The sequence below is a fragment of the Crotalus tigris genome, unplaced genomic scaffold, assembly GCF_016545835.1.
Source record: "Crotalus tigris isolate CLP2741 ecotype Arizona unplaced genomic scaffold, ASM1654583v1 scf7180000017567.3851432, whole genome shotgun sequence".
Taxonomy (NCBI): Eukaryota; Metazoa; Chordata; class Lepidosauria; order Squamata; family Viperidae; genus Crotalus; species Crotalus tigris.
The window spans coordinates 1,696,376-1,713,003 of record NW_024096477.1 but is presented as its reverse complement, the minus strand read 5'-3'; the positions used below and the strand labels follow the sequence as shown (position 1 = coordinate 1,713,003).

Below are 16,628 nucleotides of genomic sequence, written 5' to 3'. Positions count from 1 at the left end.
AATTTTATTAAATAAGCCAGTAAATAAATAAATGTTATTTAACGTTCAATAAAACATCATAAAAATAAGTTTAGCAATTCAAGCTTCATTTAAATCATCATAGTCCACTTATCAGCTTTATGCTACTTTGGAATATATATATATTTTAAGATTTGCCTTAGCTTTAATCTTTGTAATATTTCTTGCATGCAGAAATTGTTTGTCAATTTATTTAGTGCTTATTATATAAATTTCTGTATCATTCCTTAGTAAACATTTACCGGGATTAGAAAGGGGATATATGACATCCTTTTCTGCTTTCATTCTATTCCTTTATGTTGAAATCTGGTTTCTGGTAAATACTCCTTGAACACGTTTCTGCTAATCTTTATTGTGTAACTAGTATTTTCTTGCTCATGTTCTACAAAATAAGGAGTCAATTCTAAATCATGTCTACTAGACTAGAACTTGAGGCTAAACACAGAGTATTTTCTAAGAATAAGGTTAAAGCTTCAACCGCAGGGTCATTCTTTATGTTTGTTTCTGATTTTCCTTTATGGTTCATTTCTGATTTTATTTTCTATAATAGTTAAGTGGCCATGTTTTGTTGTAAGAGGTTGGAAAGTGTGGACTTCATTCTCTATAAGTTGCACTAAAAGGACTGGATTTTTCTCTCTGTTTATGTTTGTCCCCTCAGTTTTGGTGAGACTGTTCTTAATGTTTCCCTGATTAGGCTGCTGTTTACTGTTTAATTGTTTGTCTGAGTTGGTAGTTTCTTGTTACAAGCCATAAACAACACCCCAGTCAAGCAATCACCAATTCAGGCAATTCAACAATAAACCACACCAAGAACAATCCCATCAACCCTGACAGAGCAAGCCACTAGTGTATAGAGAGAGGAAACCCCACTCCCTAGTAGTACTGAGGATATTACCTAATCAGGCAATGAAACATCTGCAAAAAAACAGCCCATCTTAGAGAGCACCAAAGACCCCACAATTCAGCCCTGAGCTACAAATATTCTCTTCTGTTGGTACCAAATTATGATAGTAATTTAACACCATTCTCATGTGGGTACATAGAAAACATTGGCACATGTAAGGATGTTTTTGGCTTTTTCATTGCAACTGATCATCTATCTCTCACCTTTAGAGAGAAAAGGCTTCCCACATATAATGGACTGCAACCTTTTCAAAATATATTTTTTGGCACAGGCAGTGCTTTTTTTGTAAAAAAAAAAAAAAAAGGTGCCAGAACTCACACACGTCATACAACCTGCCTTGCCTACCCTACAAGGTTCCATCCAAAAAAAAGTGCCGGAACTCCATTCTGGGTGTTCTATGAGAAAAAAAGCCCTGGGCACAGGTACTCCTTAATGGAACTTCATCTACATGGAAGGAGGTATGCAGTGGGGTACCCTAAGACTCTGTCATAGGCCAACTACTCTTCAAGATCTTCATCAATGATTTAGATGAGGATAGGAGAACTCATCAAATTTGTGGAGAACACTGAGCTGGTAGGAATAGCCAACACTCCAGAAGATAGGCTCAAGATACAGAAGGATCTTGACAGATCTGAACACTGGGCCCTAACTAACAAAATGCAATTCAATGGTAAGCAAAGTACGGTTCTACATTTAGGCAAGACAAAATAAATGCACAGGTACAAAAGAGGTGATACCTGTCCCTGTAGTAGTAACTGCGAGAAGGATCTTTGAGTTCTAGTGGACAATCACTTAAGTATGAGCTAACAGTGGACTGCAGCTGCCAAAAAAGCCAACACAATCTTAGGCTGCTTTTTTTGGCAATGTTCCAATATTTGAGGGGCTGTCACAAAGAAGAGGAGGCCAACCTATTTTCCAAAGCACCTGAAGGCAGGACAAGATGAAAACTAATCAAGGAGAGAAGCAACCTAGAACTAAGGAGAAAATTCCTAACAGTGAGAATAATTAACCAGTTGAATGACTTGCCTTTAGACCGGTGGTTCTCAACCTTTCTAATGCCGTGACCCCATAAAACAGTTCCCCATGTTGTGGTGACCCCCAAGTGGGTGTGGCCACCAATAAGAGGGAGTAGGACAGCTAGGGAAAAGGGAAAAAAATGGCAGACTGCGTTGTTTGGTGACCCCCGTGAAATGGTCGTTTGACCCCAAATGGGGTCCCGACCCACAGGTTGAGAACCGCTGCTTTAGACGTTGTGGGTGCTCCAGCACTAAAGGTTTTTAACAAGAGATTGGACAATCATTGAACAAACAGGGTTTCCTGCTTGAACAGGAGGTTGAACTAGAAGACCTTCAAGGACCCTTAAGTCTGTCATTCTGTTAAGATTTTCCGGTAGGTATTTCTGAGATATCTCCCTCAGGGAAGTGCAGTTGGATAGTTATTGAGCACAGATTTCCATATTTTCATCATGAGGTTTCATATCTTTCATTCTGTTTTGTCTTTGTCAACTGCAGCTTCAGTCTGCAGTATCAGAAACGTGTGGTCTCCGCAACTTCCTGTCGTTCAATTCCTTTTCATTTTGCATCGCCATGGAAGATCTCGGCCACAACATCTGTGCAAGGAACATCAAAAGATTTCACTTGAGCTTTCATTCTGATCTGATGAAGCAAGGAAGTCTTGTTTGTATATATGTGTGTGTTCTAATTCAGGCTGTGCATTTGTTTTCATCCCGGTTTTTAGCTCTAGATTCTGTAAACATTTATTCTTCTTCTTCTTTTTTTTTTTAAATTTTCTTTTAGAAAACTCCAGTGCAGTTCAGACCTTGTGACCAACTTGGGAGAGTAAAATTTGTTGCAGGCTCTTCATTAAAAGCTGAGCTAGTGGCCCAAAATGGCAATAAATTTGATTGCCTGAAACTATGAAGGGGATGTTCAATTGCTAGTAATTTTTAAGTAGCTTGTGTCTTTTCTTTATGTTCCTATTGTACCGCAGGCTCTGTCAGCAGATTCCTACAAAAGAACAAGGAAAGAACTATTTAATGATCAGTTGCTTTGAGCCCAGAAAGCAACTGGGGACTGTTCTTCTCCTTTGGAAGTGTACCATCACACACTTTCACCACAAAACCACATCCAGCAACATGACATGTTTCTGTCACTGCTTTCCTATTGCAGTGTGCAAGCAACCATAGCATTCAGCCCACCAAAGAGAATTGCTTCCTCTCCCTTTAGTGTGGACTTTGCTATTTCAGCTACCTAACCAAAATACTCACAGCCTGAATATTGGAAATGAGATACCCAAATGTAAAAGATGTGTCTGCATGTGCCTAAATTGTCCCACAGGGAATTTTTTTGCATATATTTTTATTTTCTTCAAGACAAACTTAAAATACAAAATACAAAACTTCCCCAAAAAGTCCAAAAAAGGGGAAAAAAAACATTACAAAAGAAAAAGGTGCACCAAAAACCAAAGTGCAACATACAGTATATACACATATTATCCCCCATAGTTGAATACTAATTAATTTACTACTACTACTACTACTACTACTACTACTACTACTACTACTACTACTACTATACACACACACACACAAACATATATATATATATGTAGGTCTTTGGTTATTCGGGTTTTCTCCCACGTAAAATTGGAAGTGTCTTGGCGACGTTTCGACGAAATCTCATTCGTCATCTTCAGGCTGGTGCTTTCAGCTTCGTGCTTCTAGGGGCAATATTATTAGTCACTATAATAATATTATAAAATATTTATAATATTTAAAAAGTGGCCTAAGGGACCCGTCTTGATTCCTGGTGACTGCCTGGATGAGTCTCTGCAATTTTCTTGCCAAAGTTTTTGGGAAGTGGCTTGCTATTGTCTTCTTCCTAGGGCTGGGAGAGATTGACTGGCCCCAAGGTCACACAGCCAGTAAACTTGGAATTGCATTTTTATTATTTCCTCTACTTTAACAAGAGTCAGGAATCAAACCACAAAGTCACTACTGAGAGTGCTTTTCCTCCCACAGGGAAATACCTGCCAAGATAGCTGATATAGAAACAGAAAAGGGGCATGGGAGGGAGGAAAAGTATTAGTTTAGCCTTTTGAAAAATGTATTCATACAATTCCTTATTACTGAAGGATTGAAAGGTTTTTGCTTATGGACTTAAGGAACAAAGCAAGTATACTGATTAGATGCTTGGATATGAAACCAGGAGGAGAAAGAGTACCATTGCAAAAATGTTTCTTGGCAGTCAGGTTTTTACTTTTGGTTTGACATTTTCCCCCCTTTACAGTTCAGGAGCGTTGTCAGAGAATCTGCAAATCAAATCCTTTTACATGCCTTTTAAAGAATATTAAATAAAAATTGGTCTCCAAAGAGAATCTGTGCATTAAGCAAGGAGAACTTATAGGCTCAAATGCAATCTAAGACTTCTCATCTTGGTCTCTTGTAATGGCAGTGATGGTGGGAGAACAAGCAGGGTGAGGTAGTAGTAGTGAAACATCACTGGGAAAAGTGGGAGATCGAAAACCAGCAAGAAAAAATAGGGGGAGAAAGAGCAATGATGTCAGTTATGGAGAAGGAGGAGGAGGAGGAGGAGGAGGAGGAGCATAGCATTGCCTGAACACTCAGGCTAAAGTCAGCTTGAGGAAGGCAAGCAAGAAGTAATGAATGGAAACTAACCAAAGAGAGAAGCAACCTAGAACTAAGGAGAAATATCCTGACAGTTAGAACAATTAATCAGTGGAACAATCTGCCTCCGGAAGCTGTGAATGCTCCAATTTTGAAGTTTTTAAGAAGAGACTGGACAACCATTTGTCTGAAATGGTATAGGGAATTGGATTAGATCATCTCCAAGGTCCCTTCCAACTTCTTCTTCTTCTTCTTCTTCTTCTTCTTCTTCTTCTTCTTCTTCTTCTTCTTCTTCTTCTTCTTCTTCTTCTTCTTCTTCTTCTTCTTCTTCATTCTGGCACTTTAAAGTTTGAAGAAGAAGAAGGAGAAGGAGAAGGAGAAGGAGGAGGAGGAGGAGGAGGCGGAGGAGGAGGAGGAGGAGGAGGAGGAGGAGGAGAAGAAGAAGAAGAAGAAGAAGAAGAAGAAGAAGAAGAAGAAGAAGAAGAAGAAGAAGAAGAAGAAGAAGAAGACAATGACTGTAAGGAAGTTTCTCCTTATTTCTAGGTCAGTTTTCTCCTTGATTAGTTTCCATCTATTGCTTCTTGTCCTGTCTTCAGATGCTTTGGAGAATAGGTTGATCCAGAACAAGATGACAAAGAACCCACAAACTTCCAAGGCAGGAAGTTTAGAAAGTTGCCATTGATTGCATAAATTATCATTTTTCAGGAGATTACAGTGCAGTGCATATTCTATTTCCCATGTGTGTATTCCAAGCTGCCTTGTAGCTGACTCCCGCTTTAAATTTAATTGTTCTCTCAGAAGCATGTATGCATTTGATTTACCCAATTCTCAGTGGCTTTGATACAGTTGGAAAAGGAACTGTAACACAATACACAAACACCCAAAACAGAATTCTCAGCCCAACCGCAGCATATTCCAATTCAATCATGTCATGCAGTACCAAGGAGCAAGAAGAAAGTTTCCATGGCTTTGCAAAAGAGCCTCAGGGTCAGGGCCATCCAAGTCATGGGACAGGAGAATACGATGCCAGAGAGCAGATACTGCAACAGAAAAGGTACATCTTCCAAGACCCACTAGGTGACATTATTGGGTATAAAAACTGGATAAGAAAAAGCTTTAGAAACATTTTTCTTTTAGAAATGTTATTAGCCTTGGGCTAAACCTCAAAGAAAAAAACTAAAGAAAAGTGCAGTTCTGAAATTACATGAGGCTACCCTTTTGTGTGAATGAGTCTTTGGGTTATTGAGAGGGCACAATAAAATTAGGCATAAAGAAGACTTGGAAGCAGTTTCAGATTCCAGAAACACAGCTGTGGCTCTGAGACTTTGCTGCCAAATGTGTGTTTTCAAGAAGCATTGTTGATAGATTTGAACGACAAATCTTAAGAAAACTCATAGATCTACAATTTCCAAAGTTTCTTTTACGCAGACCATTGCATCATCGCTCAAAGTTTTTATGGACCGTGACATTAAGCACATCGTTTTGAAAGCTGCTGTTTCTTGAGCCTATTTTATAAACCCAATATTTTAAACCCCATTGGTATATTTTTGATTTCCATATTCTAATAATCACATTTTGCAAATTACATCCATTTACATTCATAGCATAAAAAGTACCCTTATTTAAATTTAGGGGCGATTATATTACATCAAGATATTTGTGAAATAAATTATATGCCAAATAAAAATGAATATGAATATGATGCAGAAAAAATAGGATTGTATATTATTACATTAGCTCCATTATAACCAAAGTCTATTCCCAGACACCAGCATGTTTTTGAACTTTTATAATAGATGAAACCAGAATAAATACAACATAATGCCAAGAGATTTGTAATGTCAAGAGATTTGCTTGGATTCCAGAAATTAGGATTGTAGTAATTGTTGTAAATCCTTCCATCTTTCTAATTCTATAATTCTAAGATAATATAAGTCAATTACTAACTGATGAGCTGCCCTTCCAAGTTCCTTTTTGTATTTGTTTATGTATACACATCCCTTGTGCAACAGACAGAAATGTTATTTTAGGCGTTGACCAATAAAAGTTCAATATTCAATAAAACAAACAGCATCAAACTATCCCCTTATAACAAGAACTACTAGTAACCATTTCAGGTTGAAGCTTGCACATAATGAAAGAACAGTCTGTTTCCTAGTGCTTTGATTATTGTAGCACCAGAGATTCCATAACACCAGAAGAAGAAATAAAAACCAGAAAGGATATGTGTTAATGGAATAATGTGGAAAAAATTCAGCCATGTGTGCAAACAATTGGGAAAGCAAAGGAAAGGCATAGGAACTGATGAGAAAGCACCAATCCCTAAAAATAAAAGTTGCACACTGGTAGACTGCTCCATACAGGAGACAGCTGGTAAAACCTTCTATACAAGGATGAGAAGGACAAAGATCAGTTTTGTGGTGCTCATAGTCCAGACTGATACAAACTTGGCTCCATTGCCAATCCAATGCAATCCAGACTGATATTTCTGAAATGTACATCAGAAACAGCCAGGAGCAGCATGGGGGACAAACAACTTTTGCAGCTACTAAGATTGCTGGACAAGCAGGCACAAAAACAGCCAGGGAAGTGATTGAAGCCTGGGAAATGGGCCCCTCACCAGTCAACAGGAGTGCTGATTTACCATCAGTTTATCAAGTATTTAGGACAACAGCCAATGTATTAAAAGCCAGTTATCAATAGCCAACCCCAATCAACATCTAAAAAGTCACACGCAACAGGCACCATATAAATACCATATACAGAATAACTGAACGCACACACTCTGCTAGAGAGAAATTCCCTGAGGATGGGCTCCAATACACGTCTGAAAATTTGGAAGACTAAACTTCTGGTCCCAGTGACCAACCCAGATATAACAGCCTAGGATATAACATTAACTTAGCCTAAATATGACCTGAATTATTAAGGCCATCTAAGATTCCAGCATTATCTGAGTTGTATATCCATCACAGAATATAAAAAGGAATAAAGTCTTTGCTCATCACTGCTAATATTTATATTCCAATTTTCTGTGCTGTTGCAGAAATAAAACAATGTTAGGCTTCTACCTTATCCTAATGGAATTTTTTGAAATTTCTGAATGACATATTATTAGAAAGTAAAAGACAAATTAAAAGCAACATGTCCTTTGCCATAATAAACAAAGGAATGTTCTTAATATGCTTTTTCCTTTTAAATCTCTTCTAGTTAGACCAGCTTCTGTTTAAATAATTCAGAAATGGCCCTGAAAAGTGCAGATTTCATATATTATGAATGCTCTGTTGTTATTTAATTGTGAAATTGGAATCCAAAGTAAATCTGTTTTGTGTTCTTAGATTAATTACCTCACCCGTTTTTTCTTCTTCCAAGGCTGAATAGATTTAATTTGAAGGTTACTCCATTCTGTAACTTGATGAGGAATATAATGGCTTTATTCTAGCTACACTAAGCAGATGGAGTATTGTTGTGAGACAAACATAACAGTAAGCAGGATAGATTACATTTCTTTTGTATGCAGATTTATATAAAGAAAAGGAGGGAAGGGAATCAGAGGTCTCTTGTAAATTTGCCCGACAACACTATCAATAAAGACTTTGGAATGTTTACAGTAAAAATTGAGGAGAAAATAAATATTAGTATAGCTTGATACTTTGCTAGGGAAAGGGGCTATTCACTGAATGGTTAAAATATCTCCTGTCTTAAGTACCTGTAAAGTGAAGTTTTTGCTTCAGCTATTCTAACATTGTGTGTATATATGTATGTGTCTATTGATGTTCCCAGCAAGCTATACTTACTCTTCAAGATGCTGTAAACTCTTCAAGATGCTGTCAAACTGGCAGCCCGTGCAGGCCATGCCCACCCCGGATCTGCAAAGGCAAAAAACATTGCAATATGTCACGATACGTCATGTGATGCAATCAAGTTTGACCCTCGTGTAAAAGGAAGGAAAGGTAAGGGGGTCAGTATTTAGGAGGCTAGAGGAAGGATTTCATGGGTCTTAGAGTCAGAGGTATAGATTTGCTACATGTGTGGCACATTTTATTTATTTTTTAAAGTATTATTGTTGTGATTTCTCCTTTCTCCCCAACAATTGTTTAATTGATGGCAACACTCAAGGAGCCTTTCCACAATTAAAAAAAAAAAAAAAAACGCAGAGTCTGAAACCATCAAAAGCAGTGCATTTGAAATTAAAACGAAATTAAAGTTGGTCATTAAAATTATTTAGAATCAAAAACTTGATGGAAGAAATATTGGGAGGGTGTCACCCAAGGTGCCCCCTTAAGGAGTGTAAGGCATAGCCTGGAAACCTCACAGGAGAAGCCCTTTTCTTTATTTCTAAGTGTGGAACATCTGAAAGGAGAACTTTGCCTGCTGATCTAAGGAAGCAGGTAGTATTTTTCATTTCATTCATTCTATCAGAGCACAGTGTGAAAAGAAAGAGAGAGGAAGAGCAAAAGCGGGGGGGGGAGGGGGGAGGGAAAAGGGAAAAAAAAATGATCCAAATAATGAAAGAGTCCAATGAACTTGCTATAATAACATACAAAGTTGATATCAGAGACTCTCTAACATCTTGCAGGCAGCTGTGAATGTCTGTGTTAGTGCCAATTAATCAATTATTGCATCTTTGTTTGGGGAGGGACAGAGTGAAAAAACAAAGTTCTATTCAACAAATGCAAAAATATATGCATCTGTTTAAGGGAATCCCTCCCCTTGTTCTACTTTGCTTTCTCCTACTCAAATCCTATGCCAAGGATTCCATTCATTTGGGAAATAATTGCCTGGCAATGAAACTGCTTGAGTTCATGCATTCCTGCTGGTCTTAACTGTATTACAGAACTAGGATGTCAACTTTGCCACCCTTGGCATTTTTATGGTTACTCTCACTGATTCACATCTATATACAGTCTCCTGCAATCTTCTGTTATTGTTTATAGGTTTTATACGTTTGTCATTACATACTTTACATACTTACATTACATTACATATACACAATACCAACGAAGAAGAAAAATAACTGCTCTCAAAAGAATCCAGCATGGCTGCATAAAGAACTCTCTGATAAATTGAAAGACAAAAAGGACAAGTATAAAAAGTGGAAACAGGGGCACATAACTAAGGCAGAATATCAACAAATAACCCGATGCAAAGATGAAGTGAGGAAAGCCAAGGCTCAAAATGAACTAAGGCTTTGGACAAAAGTAAAAAAATAACAAAAAAAGCTTCTTTCAACATGTAAAAAACAAGAAAAATGTTAAGGAAATGATTGATCCATTAGTGGGAGAAAGTGGCAAGAAGGTGACAAGCAACAGGGACTCATTTTTTGCATCTGTCTTTACACAAAGGGAAAAAACAGACCAACCTACCAAAAATAGTGCCGTAAAAAACAGATTAAAAACACAAGTTAAGATAGGCAAGAAAATGGTAAGTGAGCACCTGTCCACCCTAGATGAGTCAAATCACCAGGACCAGATGGATTACATGCCAAGGTTCTGAAGGAACTGGCAGATGTGATCTTAGAATCACTGAACTATGTCTTTCAAAGATCCTGAAGCACTGGGGAACTACCAGAGGATTGGAAAGAGCTGATGTAGTTTCCATCTTCAAAAAAGGAGAAAAAAAGGATCCAGGAAATTTCAGACCTATCAACCTGACCTCAATACCTGGGAAGATTCTGGAAAAGATAATCAAGCAATGAATCAGCGAACACCTAGAGGCAAATAAAGTCATTACAAAAAGCTTTGTCAAAAACATATCATGTCAGACAAATCATATTGCATTCTTTGACCAAGTGACAAAATTAGTGGACCAGAGGAATGTTGTGTATATAATTTACTTGGACTTCAGTAAGGCATTTGATAAAGTAGATCACAACCTACTACTTGATAAGATAGAAAAATGTGGGTTAGACAGCATCACCACTACATGGATTCGTAGCTGGCTGACTGGCCATACTCAGCATGTGCTCCTCAATGGAACTGCATTTACATGGAGGGAAGTCTGTAGTGGTCTCTGTTCTGGGCCCAGTGCTCTTCAATATCTTCATCAATCATTTGGACAAGGGGATAGATGGGGAACTCATCAAAATTGCAGACGACACCAAGCTGGCAGGAATAGCCATCACTCCAGAAGATAGGCTTAAAATACAGAAGGATCTGGACAGACTTGAACATTGGACGCTATCTAACAAAATGAAATTCAATGGTGAAAAAAATAAGGTTCTACATTTAGGCAAGAAAAACCAAATACACAGGTATAGTATAGGTGGTACTTTACTCAATAGTAGTAACTGTGAGAGGGATCTTGGAGTCCTAGTGGAAAATCACTTAAAAATGAGTCAGCAGTGTGCTGCAGCTGCCAAAAAGCCAACACAGTGCCAAGCTGCATTAACAGAGGGATAGAATCAAGATCACGTGAAGTGTTACTACCACTCTACAATGCCTTGGTAAGGCCACACTTGGAATACTACATCCAGTTTTGGTCACCACAATGTAAAAAAGATGTTGAGACTCTAGAAAGAGTACAGAGAAGAGCAACAAAGATGATTAGGGAACTGGAGGCTAAAGCATATACGGAACGGCTGCTGGAATTGGGTATGTCTAGTTTAATGAAGACAAGGGGGGGGCATGATAGCAGTGTTCCAATATCTCAGGGAAGAAGAGGGAGTCAAGCTATTCTCCAAAGCGCCTGAGGGCAGGACAAGAAGCAACGGATGGAAACTAATGAAGGAGAGAAGCAATCTAGAACTAAGGAGAAACTTCCTGACAGTTAGAACAATTAACCAGTGGTACAGCCTTCCTCCAGAAGCTGTGGGTGCTCCAACACTGGAAGTTTTTAAGAAGAGATTGGACAGCCATTTGTCTGAAATGGTATAGGCTTTCCTGCCTGAGTTGCACTAGATGACCTCCAAGGTCCCTTCCAAATTATTATTATTATTATTAAGTTTTTTGTTAGTTTTTTTGTGAAAAAAATGATTCATTGCTTTAATGATTCAATTCATTGTGTGGAAGCTAGAAAAAGACATCACTGCTTTAGTGAATAGCAAAGATATGTTGCTGTGCTCCCACTTGTATGAGATTTAAAGTACTTGTTTTGAATTATTTTCAAAATACATAGAAACCTAAAAGATTTATTTTAGCATAAACTTTCGTACAATAAAATGTATTCTAGGGATAAATGGGTCAATAGAAGTTCTCTCTATTTTACTGTTGGTGATAACTGGAGTATTATTATAGTCTGCCAGAATTTTCTAAAATAATAAAGTTACTTAATGTAAATAAACATAAAATAGGGGAAAAGGAGCTTTCACTGGGAACTTTACATTAGTAAAGCCTAAAGATGCTCAATAACAAAGTATAGTAACAAGTATGTAGCAACATTTTAAAAGGAGGCTTCATCAAAGGAAGTTACTTTACAAAGTGTCATACTAAGATTAAAGTCCAATATATATGTATAAGCTAATGGGAGTTATTTGAAAGTTCACAGAAAATAGAGGGATCAGAGTATTGATTGGCATAATTTGGCAGACTTAGCAATCCTTCAGAATTTAGTTTTCTAGACAAAAATTCTGTATTAGTGAAATTTACATAAATATGGAATTTTGCATTGTTACGAAAAACAGATTTCGTTTGAAATTAACTTTAGCAATTTATAGTGGATTAAGGGAACTCACAATTTCAATCAGCCTATGGCTAGCTGCCGTCTCTTAAAGACCCTCCATGCACAATTAACGTCCTCTCCAATCAAATGGAAAAAAATGATATTTAGCGGGAAGATTACATTAAGCATTTCTTCACCAAGGTCCTAAACACAGTTAAGTTTATATGACTGGGCATCAGAATTCAAGACTAAAGCATCAAAATAGGAATGTCTAATGTGTTTCTAATATAAAGCCTTAGAGATGCATGGGAATCCATGTTGCACCAATTGGTGCCTTCTTAAAATTACTCCATAATTCCCTGGTTCACTATTTAATCCCAGCAATAAGGATTAAGCAAGCCCTGATAATGCCCATATACTGTATCTATCCTCAAGTAGTTTGCTGAACCCTGTAGATGCTTTGTATCTCCAATGCATATTTTCCTGAGATGCCATATCTACTTTGTGAGACAAGTAAAAGATGCTGCCTCTTTAAGAAAATGCTCAACTTACACGCATCTCTGAATCCCTTGCTCTGTTTGGGATCCAAAACAGTGCACAAACGTACTTAAAAAATCCTGGGAGAAGTGGAGATGGTAAGATAAAGCTGTCAGGGGAGATTTACAGTAACTTGTGGCATGTTGCATTCTTTTTGTTCCACTTTTTGGTAATTTTGTACCGATCCCAATTCTCTATCTTTTTGCCTGTATGCTTAGACCTGTGTTTCTCAACTTTGGCAACAAGAAGCAACAGATGGAAACTAACCAAAGAGAGAAGCAACCTAGAACTAAGGAGAAATTTCCTGACAGTGAGAACAATTAATCAGTGGAACAACCTGCCTCCAGAAGTTGTGAATGCTCCAACACTGGAAGTTTTTAAGAAGAGACTGGACAGCCATTTGTCCAAAATGGTATAGGGTTTCCTGCCTGAGCAGGGGGTTGGATTAGATGACCTCCAAGATCCCTTCCAACATTACTACTACTACTACTACTACTACTACTACTTTAAGACACATGGACTTCAACTCCAAAATGTATACTTTTGGCAAAGATCATCTACAAGCAAAGTGTGAGTGTGATCAGTGAATTAGTAATACCCTGTGCTAATCCATTAGTATCACTAGAACAAAGGGCATTGTGACCCAAGTGAACAGAAGGAGTGATTTTTAATTCCTATCATTGGTGGACAGAGATAGGAATTTGTGGACAGAGAAAGAAGGGGGGAAAAAGTGGGGGAAATTATGGAATCATAATTGAATTGAAAAGTGAGTTACATCAAATAATTTTATGAAATAGCTTTCAGGACAAAAGTAGTTTTTAAAAGATGTCTAAAGAGATGTTTGAGTCTCTTAATCATTTCTAAATGATTTCTGGATCATTAGCCATAATTATTTAATTTTTTTGTCTTTATGATTAGACCTGCGTTTCTCAACTTGGCAACTTTTAGACACATGAAAGCCAGCATGGACTTCAACAAGTATAGCTTTTTTCTCATTAAAATATTATTTGTTTAATAATAAATTTGGTTGCTTAATAGTTTGTTTAATAAAATTAATATCACCCTAAATTATATTACGTGTTCTTTCATTCTACCTTGCATTGGTTGGGATTACACATTGTATTAGTTATTGGTTCAAAATGAGCAATGATTGAGTGCAGTGTGCTAAGCCAAAAACCTGTATTCAGGCTTAGTGCAATTTGTGAACTCAGCTTTTTGTGTCAGATGAATAGTTTGCTATTACTTTATTTTAATTGCCAATAGCAAGCACTGTTGGGATTAGGATAATCTCCATTGCCAATGGCAGGAAAAAAAAGGTTTATTTAGATCAGGGGTGTCAAATTGCCGGGCCACGGGCCGGAACCGTCACACGGAAGCCGCACCCACCCCATTGCCAGCAATGGCAAAACTGTCCCAATACATTGCACAACGTCACGTGACGTCGCGAGTTTGACATGTCTGATCTAGATTGTGTTTTGGAGACCAGTGCTAATTATATTATGACAGATAACCAATGAATACCAGAATTTTCAACTGGTAAGTAAAAACTGAAAAACAGAACATGGCTCTTAATAAAGAATGGCAAATTTTCAGTACATTCTTCCTTCTTAATGAGGAAATGATGGGTGTTACTTTTACTCAGTTCTAATATTATTTTTATATCTGTAATGTGTGCCTTTATGCATTTAAATATTTCTAATTTTTATAAAATTATGCTGATAATTTTAAATATTTGCTTTTTATATGGACCTGGTTTTTCTAACTTAATATAAAATCAAGCCCCCTCCCATCTTGCCCTTCAGATGCCTTTTTCCATAAATAGCAATTACGGTAAGTATTTGGGAGAGAGCTGAATTGGATTCCAACCAATTCTTTGGCAAAGACAGCTTGCTGTGTTTGAACCACCAACTATTCCTGTTAGTTTTGAATAGCTTTTGATGTTTTTCTTGATGTACAGAGCCTGGTTATAAATATTTGTACTGCAAGTAGATACAGTGCAGAATTAACTATATGGAATCTTCAGCTATCCATGTCAATGAACTTCAACTCATATGTTTGCTTCCTACTGACAGATGAGATTGAAGTCCATTATTTTTGTATCCTTGGCCCAGGCTTTCAGAAGATAGAAGTTGGAGACAGAATCAACTGACCTGGGACATTAATTATGATCTTAGAGTAGAATAGAGCTGGAAGGCACCTTGGAGGTCTTCTAGTGCAGCCCCCTCCTCAAGCAGGAGAACCTATACCATTTCAGACAAGTGACTGTCTAGCCTCTTCCTAAAAATCTCCAGTGATGGAGCACCCATGATTTCTGGAGGCAAGCTGTTCTACTCGTTAATTGTCCTCACTGTCAGGAAGTTTCTCCTTAATTCCAGGTTGCTTCTCTCTTTGGTCAGTTTCCAACCATAGTTTCTTGTCCTGCCCTCTGGTGCTTTGGAGAATAACGTGACCCCCTCTTCTTTGTGGCAACCCCTCAAATACTGGAATACTGCTATCATGTCTCCCTATTTCTTCTTTTCCTTAGACTAGTCAAACCCAAGTCCTGCAGCTATTCTTCGTATGTTTTAGTCTCCAGGCTTTTGATGATCTTAGTTGCTCTTCTCTGAATTTTTTCCAAACTCTCAACATCTTTTTTGTGATATGGTGAACAAAATTGGCTGCAGTATTCCAGTTGTGGTCTTACTAGGGTGATCTAAAATGATCTAAACTCTCAAGTTCGAATTCAAAACCTGGCACTTGGTTTCCAGAAAAGTAAGAAATAGGAATCAATCAATGGCTATTTGTGAGTGCAACTACTGTGTTGTTGTTTTTTAACCATCATCACCATTTGTCACTGTGTCCCAAAAAATGAACTAATCACCATATCAATGAAAGACCAGATAAAAGGAATGCTTATTGGCACAAAGTGTAAACTGTAGAATTCATTGCCAACAGATATGGAGATGGCCTCTGCTTCAGATTGCTTTAGAGTCAAGCAATCTTGCTTTGAATCTTAGCAGCTGTTTATGATTTGTGGAATTATTTGATAACGAACAGAGTCTTATTGGCTACTGTGTGCTTCAGAAATCTGAATTAAAGGGCCATTAAGTGGATCAAGCAGGGCTCCTGTTATGCTCTTTGGCTGAACAGATGACTGAAAATGAATGTGATACTTTTGCTTAAGAGAAAGGTCAAATTAAAACAAAATTGAAATATACATATAATATGATTATATTTAAGGCATGTCTAAGTTCAGCACAATGAAATGTTCTTGATATTAGAGGTCCTTCCTTCCTCCCTCCCTCCCTTCCACTGAGAGCATCTATCCTTCAAAATATCCACTCTGCATTTCCAATTCCTTATTCAGAATTGCAACGAGCAAGAGAATTTTCTGAGATTTATAGATCCCAATATATCTGGAGGACATTATACAGAGAAGAGATAGAATGTCTCTCATGTTCTCTTAATATACCCGGGGAAAGGAGTGCTTTGATGTAGCACTGGGTGACTAGTCCTGTCTGTGATATCAATGTCAACCGCACAAATCTTTCCTTACAGACATTTGTGCAGTATGAGACAGCAATATTTAGAACTGGCTCATTCACATCTCTCAAATACTTATAAATAATACTCTTACAACTTTTTATGAGATGTATGGTGCTGGAGAAGACTCCTGTGAGTCCCTTGGACTGCAAGGCATTCAAACCAGTCAGTCCTAGAAGAGATCAACCCCAACTGCTCTTTAGAAGGCCAGATCCTGAAGTTGAAACTCAAATACTTTGGCCACCTAATGAGAAGGAAGGACTCACTGGAGAAGGGCCTAATGCTGGGAAAGATTGAGGGCAATAGAAGAAGGGGACGACAGAGAATGAGATGGCTGGATGGAGTCACTGAAGCAGTAGGTGTGAACTTAAATGGACTCCAGAAGATGGTAGAGGACAGGAAACCTGGAGGAACGTTGTCCAT

General features: G+C 37.8%; 1 long non-coding RNA gene across 3 annotated transcripts in view; it reads left to right on the top strand.

The window, feature by feature from the left end:
- Nucleotides 1-12,961, top strand: part of LOC120311058 — a 171,416-nt gene extending 158,455 nt beyond the window's left edge. For all 3 annotated transcript variants that reach the window (XR_005557514.1, XR_005557515.1, XR_005557518.1), the window contains 2 exons: nucleotides 8,331-8,500; nucleotides 12,902-12,961. This is a non-coding gene — a long non-coding RNA (uncharacterized LOC120311058). The remainder of the gene's footprint in view (nucleotides 1-8,330; nucleotides 8,501-12,901) is intronic.
- The last annotated feature ends 3,667 nt before the right edge of the window (nucleotides 12,962-16,628 follow it).